Genomic DNA, 7,026 nt, shown 5'->3' with positions numbered 1-7,026 from the left:
AAAATGAGAGGAAGGCTAAAGCTCCTTCAGCTTCTACTTCTTATAGATTAATGAACCTCATGTCTTGTCATTATCGCCTGCACCCTGAACAGGACTCCATGCCCAGGAACCGCAGATGCCCAACAGCAGCTCCATCAGCGAGTTCCTCCTCCTGGCGTTGGCAGACACGCGGCAGCTGCAGCTCCTGCACTTCTGGCTCTTGCTGGGCATCTACCTGGCTGCCCTCCTGGGCAACGGCCTCATCAGCACAGCCGTAGCCTGCGACCACCGCCTGCACACCCCCATGTACTTCTTCCTCCTCAACCTCGCCCTCCTCGACCTGGGCTGCATCTCCACCACTCTCCCCAAAGCCATGGCCAATGCACTCTGGCACACCAGGCACATCTCCTATGCAGGATGTGCTGCTCAGGTCTTCTTCTTTGTCTTCTTCCTCTCAGCAGAGTATTCCCTTCTCACCATCATGTCCTATGACCGCTACATTGCTATCTGCAAGCCCCTGCACTACGGGACCCTGCTGGGCAGCAGAGCTTGTGCCACCATGGCAGCAGCTGCCTGGGGCACTGGGCTTCTCCATGCTGTGCTGCACACTGCCAATACATTTTCTCAAGCACTTTGCCGTGGTAAAGCTGTGAACCAGTTCTTCTGTGAAATCCCCCACATCCTCAAGCTCTCCTGCTCAGAATCAGACTACCTCAGGGAAACTGGATTTATTGTGGTTACTGTTCTTGCCATGTTTGGGTGTTTTGCATTCATTCTTTTCTCCTATGTGCAGATCTTCAGGGCCGTGCTGAGGATACCCTCTGAGCAGGGACGGCACAAAGCCTTCTCCATGTGCCTCCCTCACCTGGCCGTGGTCTCTCTCTTTGTCAGCACTCACTTTCTGGCCTACCTGAAACCCCATTCCCTGCTCTCCCCAACCCTGAACCTGGTGGTGTCATTTTTGTACTCAGTGGTGCCTCCAACACTGAACCCCCTCATCTACAGCATGAGGAACCAGGAGCTCAAGGATGCAGTGAGGAAAATTATGTCATGGACACATTTCAGCAGCAATAAACTTCTCATCTGTCTTTACAGATGAGTCACAGGCTTCCTCACAATGGGCCTATTTATGTTCTTTTATGTTTATAGTATTTATTTATTTATATGAATAGGTGCATTCTTCTTTACTGTTTATATGTATATATATATAATTGTTCTAAGTGGTTATCATGTTCCTAAACATGTGTTCGGATTCCTTCCACTTCTACTGAGGCATCACCCTGCTCTCTTTCTCCTGAAGGCCATATGATCTCTGGGTTAGTACTGACTGCCTCACAGCCTCTGTGTGATTCTTCTGTATCTGCAGGGTAAGGAGATGCCAGTGGGCACTGTGGAGGCAGTGGGGATGCAGCAGGAACTGAACGGGAGGCTGGAGGAAGATTCCTTGGGCATACCTGTGCACACATAGTGCCTTTGATAATGGCCCATTGTCATTCCAAGCATTTTGCACACCCCCAGACTCCCAGGGAGAGGTTTTATCAGCACTCTTCCCTGTCCACCTGGGTCTGCTGCCCACTCTGATCAACACAGCCAGCAGAGAGACACCCATCAGTGGCCAAACAGATCAGAGGAGGGATGGGGTCTGATGGGAGTTGATGTGGTTGTGAAATTTCCCTGAAGAATCAAGTATGACCTGGAGCCCTATGACCTTGCTGCTGTTGCTCAGTCCCTGTCCTAGGCAGAAGTCCCTGTGACAGTCTCCCACCCCTCATGCAGGCCATAACCCCAAAGACAACCCCGGCACAAGCTGAGCGTGCTGGGTGGTAGATGGAGCACCAGGATCTGGTTGTGACTATGGGCAGAATGAGCCTTCTGCTCAGCCCACTGCAAGGATGGCAGCCTCTGAGAGCTCACAAGGGGAAGGAGCCGGCAGAGGTGATCCTGGGGCCCTGCAGACCACCCCACGCCCGCGGGGCCACAAAGCAGGATCCCTCAGGGCACAGACCCAGCAAAGCTTCCTGTTGCATGAACAGAAAGGAGACACTGTTGAAGGAAGCTACCACCAGCCCCAGACCTCACTCCAGTGATTCCCAACAACACTATCACCGTAATCTGCTGAGGGCTGTTGGCTGAAATGGGGCCACTCCACTTTCTTACTGGGCTCAGTGCCTGCACTGGGGAATGGGCAGCCTGGCTCGGACCCTCTCCTGGCCCAGAGCTCAGCAGAGCTCAGAACAGGGCTGGCTGTGTGCTGTATGGGACATACTGGGGACCCACAAATCACCTGGAACTCAGGTTTCTGTGCAGGTCTCACTGCACACATGGGAACAGCTATTGAATTTGGCGTCCCTTTCACCTTAGAATATTAATTGAAACTACACCTAACCCACAACACATTTGACTAATATTTTATATAATTTAAAAGATTTCCAACGCTGAAATCAGCTTAGTGTCAGTTAAAATTTCACATCCCTCTTATTCCTTACCTGTTCAGTGTAACAGAAGTGATTTCCTATGTCTGTACTTCAGTTTTGTTCTCTCATGTCCTGACTTCCTTTCCTAATATTTATCAGTAACTTCCTAAATTACCCCTGTGTAGCAGTTAGTTATTTCTGTTCTTGTTGCCACACCCAGTCTGTTGTGTCACTGCAGCTCGGGTAATGATTCTCTTCTGAATGCTTTGGTCACTGCTGAACTCCAGACCATTCCAATAACAGCTCTCTGGATACTGAAGTGAAGGTTGCTAAGTTACAGAAACACACGTACACACGTATCTACCAGGTGCCAGCTGTAAGCAAAGAAACAATCTAATAAACAATTATTTCCTTGTGTGTGCAATACGAAGATGAATTTTACTGTAACAAAACCTTTGTCCATGGATTGTGGATTGTGTTTTGTTTAGCTCAGAATTTTCAGGATCTAAATGGGAAATCAGTATTTTCCCAAAGCTTCATGAAATTTTGTGGTTCTTTATGGTCAGAATGACAATGAGGACACTTTGACAATGCATCAGTTAAACAGACCAGTACAAAAATCTACCTGGACATTTGAAAGGCCTTTGGCATTGTCCCCCATCACATCCTTATCTCTGTGGAGAGATGTGTGAGATGGATTTGAAGGGCGGACACCTCATTGGATAAGAAATTGGTTGGAAGGTCGCAGCCAAAGGACTGTTACCAAATGCCATTTACCAAATGGCTGTCTGGGAAATGGGCTCCACCAGGTGGAGGCTGATCACAAGTGGTGTCCCCAGGGGTCAGCCTTGGGACCAGAGCTCTTCAACGCCTATCAGTGGCATGGATGATGAGATACAGCACACCCTCAGCAAGATTGCTTGTGTCACCAGGCTGTGTGGTGCAGTTGGCACGACAGAATGAAGGGGTGCCATCCAGAGGGACCTGGACAGGCTTGGAAAGTAGGCCCAAAGAAACACCATGAGATTCAATAAAATCAAGTGTAAGGTTTTGCACTTGTGTTGGGACAATCCCAGGTATGAGTACAGAGTGCGAGAGCTCCTACTTGTGAACAGTCCTGTGGGGAAGGACTTAGAGGTCCTGGGAGATGTGAACCTTAACAGAAGTGCTTGCAGCCTGAGATGCCAACTGTACCCTGGGCTGCATCAACAGAGAGGTGGCCATCAGAGTGAGGGAGGGCATTGTCCTCCTCAAGTCAGCTTGCATTTGTGCATGGGATAGCTTTGACACATATGAATATCCTTGCACATGGCCTTGTTGGTCTTGATGAGGTTCACACAGACCCGCCTCTGTAGCTTGTCATGGTCCCTCTGGGTGGCATCCCTTCTCTTTACTGTGTTGACCACATCACAGAAATTGGTGTCACCCACAAACTTGCTGAAGGTGCACTCAACACTGATGTCCAAGTCAACGACAAAGAGGATAAATAGCAGCAGTCCCACTTGCATGCCCCTGAAAAAATTCCATTCTCTCCGCACAGCCACTGAGCTGTTGACCACAACACTGGCTGTCACCATCCACCCATTCCACATACAGTGAGTGGTCCATCCATCAACTCATGCCTCATGCCTCTCTCTTCATAGAGAAAGATCTCATACAAGATTGTATCAAATGTCTTCCACCAGTCCAGGTACACAGAAAGTGCCATCATCTCACAATCTACCCTCCAGGCAGTGTATCGACCCATCAGCTTCTCTTGGCCTGACAGCACACCACACAGATGAAATCTCACCATGACCTTGTGCTCATCATGTGCTAATGGGCAAGGGATGTGAAAACGAGGACCCAAGGCCTCTTTCTGTATGCAGGCAATCAGCTCTCAGGCAGAAAAGATCCCTCAATCCACCTGCCCAGCTGGTGCCTTTTGCTGGCTTACCACAGACAGGGGAATGACCATGAGCTGCATTCCTAAAGGTACAGAGCTCAGCCTTGAATTCAAGGCTGTCCTATTGGCTACTACAGAAAGAATGTCTTTCAAGGCTCTTTGCCAGCCTTGTTCCTGCTGATGATCTGTCACCTCCAGAAACAGAAATGACCTCTCAAGCAGCATCTCAGTCACATGCTTCCTACAAGGTTGTGAGTTCTGCTTGCACAAGTGACCTCACCTCACCTTATCTATCCCTGCCTCGTGGCCTGTTGCTCAGCACTAGGGCAGCACCAGGGGGCCCTGCCAGCTGCCGCTTCCCGTTCCACCCCAAGGAGTCGCGCTCTATGCGCTGAGGCCATGTGGGCAGCGATCGGAGCGTGCTGGGGAAGCGGCCCGGGGTCCAGGCCTGGGACTTGGGAGTACGGCCTCCCCTCGTCGTGCCAAAGGGTTCTTCTCCCTGGGTCTCATTTCGGGACTGGCAGAGCGGTGATCTCTTTGGCTTGACGGGAAGGTGATGGGACCGGGCGCTCTCGAGGAGGGCTGATGAGCGCTGAACTGAGGGACGGAACTGATGTGAAGAAATTAAACTCTGTAACCACAGAGTAGTTATAACACTGGTAGGCTTAATCAGCACTGCACACATGCTGGATGCCGAGGGGATATTGCCACCTAACCTGCATACTGAGGGCAAGAAAGTCACATACTTAAAGAGCAAGCTGCTAGCATACACATTAGATGTCCAAGAAAAGGTTGGTTTATTGCAATGAGTCTCCAGAATTATTGACATTCCCTCTCCCCTCCCCCCCTCTCTGGCCCAAGTCTTTTACGCGTGCCTTTTTACGCACGCATATCTCTTGGTGGTCTTTCCAATGAAGGTCATCATGTTATTTTCTTGGGCTTGGGTCAGGATGGAGGACTCTTGGCTGGCTTTGGCTGGTCGTCTCATTGACCACAGCTCCATTCACTAATCCGCTGCTTCTTCATTAATTTGTGGTTTTACTGTCTGAGACTGCTACCATGCATTCCAGAGATAGGATAGCTAACGATGTGATTTGGAAATAAAGGGAGACCCACTGTCTGCACTAACTGTCCAAGTCTGTAGAAAAGCATCTGTTATCGGCAGCGAGAACGTGGCTTAGCGAGCTGAAATAAACCTGAAATAAAGGGTGAGTAAATGCTGTAGAAAAGTGTGAGTAAACCCAGAGAAAAATGTGAATAAACTGAGAATAAAGTGTGAGTACACCTGGTGTTGTGTGTGACTAAACCCAGAGTAAAGTGTGTGTGTAGACCTGAAGTAAAGTGTGAGTAAGACCCAGAGTAAGCTGTGAGTACACCCTTAGAAGAATATGAGTAAAGCCTGCAAAAGTGTGCATAAACCCAAAGCAAGGTGAGAGTAAACTCAGACGAAAGTGTAAGTAAAACCGGAGAAAGGTATGAGTACACCCAGTGTAGAATATGAGTAAATGTGGTAAAGTGTGTCTAGACTGGGAGTAAAGTTTGGGGAGACTTGGAGTTAAGTGTGGGAAGACACGGACTGTGATAAAATGTGGACTCGAGTGTGTGTAAACCTGGACAAAAGTGTGGTGTAAAGTGTGAGTAAATCCTTAGTAAAGAGAGAGTAAACCTGGAGTAAAGTGTGAGTAAAACTTTGGTATAGTGTGAGAAAAAGCCAGAGTAAAGTGTGAGTAAAAATCCAGAGGAAAGTATGAATTGTAGAATCATAGAATGGTCTGGGTTGAAAAGGACCACAATAATCATCGAGTTTCAACCCCCAGCTATGTGCAGGGTCACCAACCAGCAGACCAGGCTGCCCAGAGCCACATCCAGCCTGGCACTGAATGCCTCCAGGGATGGGGCATCCGCAGCCTCCTTGGGCAACCTGTTCCAGTGCGTCACCACCCTCTGTGTGAAAAACTTCTTCCTAATATCATACCTAAACCTCCCCTGTCCCAGTTTAAAGCGATTCCCCCTTGTCCTATAACTATCCACCTTTGTAGACTCCTGCTCCCCCTCCTGTTTATACACTCCCTTCAAGTACTGGAAGGCCACAATGAGGTCTCCCCGGAGCCTTCTCTTCTCCAAGGAAAACAAGCCCAGTTCCCTCAACCTTTCCTCATAGGAGAGGTGCTCCAGCGCTCTGAACATCTTACTGGCCCTCCTCTGGACCCGCTCCAAGAGCTCTGTGTCTTTCCTGTACGGGGGGCCCCAGGCCTGGACGCAGTACTGCAGATGGGGCCTCACAAGAGCTGAGTAGAGGGGGACAATCCCCTCCCTCTCCCTGCTGGCCACCCCTATTTTAATGCAGCCCAGAACACGGTTGGCCTGTTGGGCTGCAAGCGCACACTGCTGGCTCATGTCCAGCTTCTCGTCCACCAGGACCCCCAAGTCCTTCTCCACAGGGCTGCTCTCAAGGAGATCTTCCCCTTGTTTGTGTAAGTACCTGGGATTGCCCCAACCCAAGTGCAGCACCCTGCGCTTGGCCTTATTGAACCTCATTATGTTCTCGTGGGCCCACTTCTCCACCCTATCCAGGTCCTTCTGGATGGCTTCCCTTCCCTCTGATGTATTGACTGCACCACTCAGCTTGGTGTCATCTGCAAGCTTGCTGAGGGTGCACTCGATGCCATCATCTATGTCATTGATGAAGATGTTGAAGAGCACTGGTCCCAAGACCGACCCCTGAGGGACACCGCTTCCGACCAGCCT

The sequence above is a fragment of the Gallus gallus genome, chromosome 33 (genome assembly GCF_016699485.2).
Source record: "Gallus gallus isolate bGalGal1 chromosome 33, bGalGal1.mat.broiler.GRCg7b, whole genome shotgun sequence".
NCBI classification, from domain to species: domain Eukaryota; kingdom Metazoa; phylum Chordata; class Aves; order Galliformes; family Phasianidae; genus Gallus; species Gallus gallus.
The sequence above is the reverse complement of the archived record's forward strand: the minus strand, read 5'-3'. Positions refer to the sequence as shown.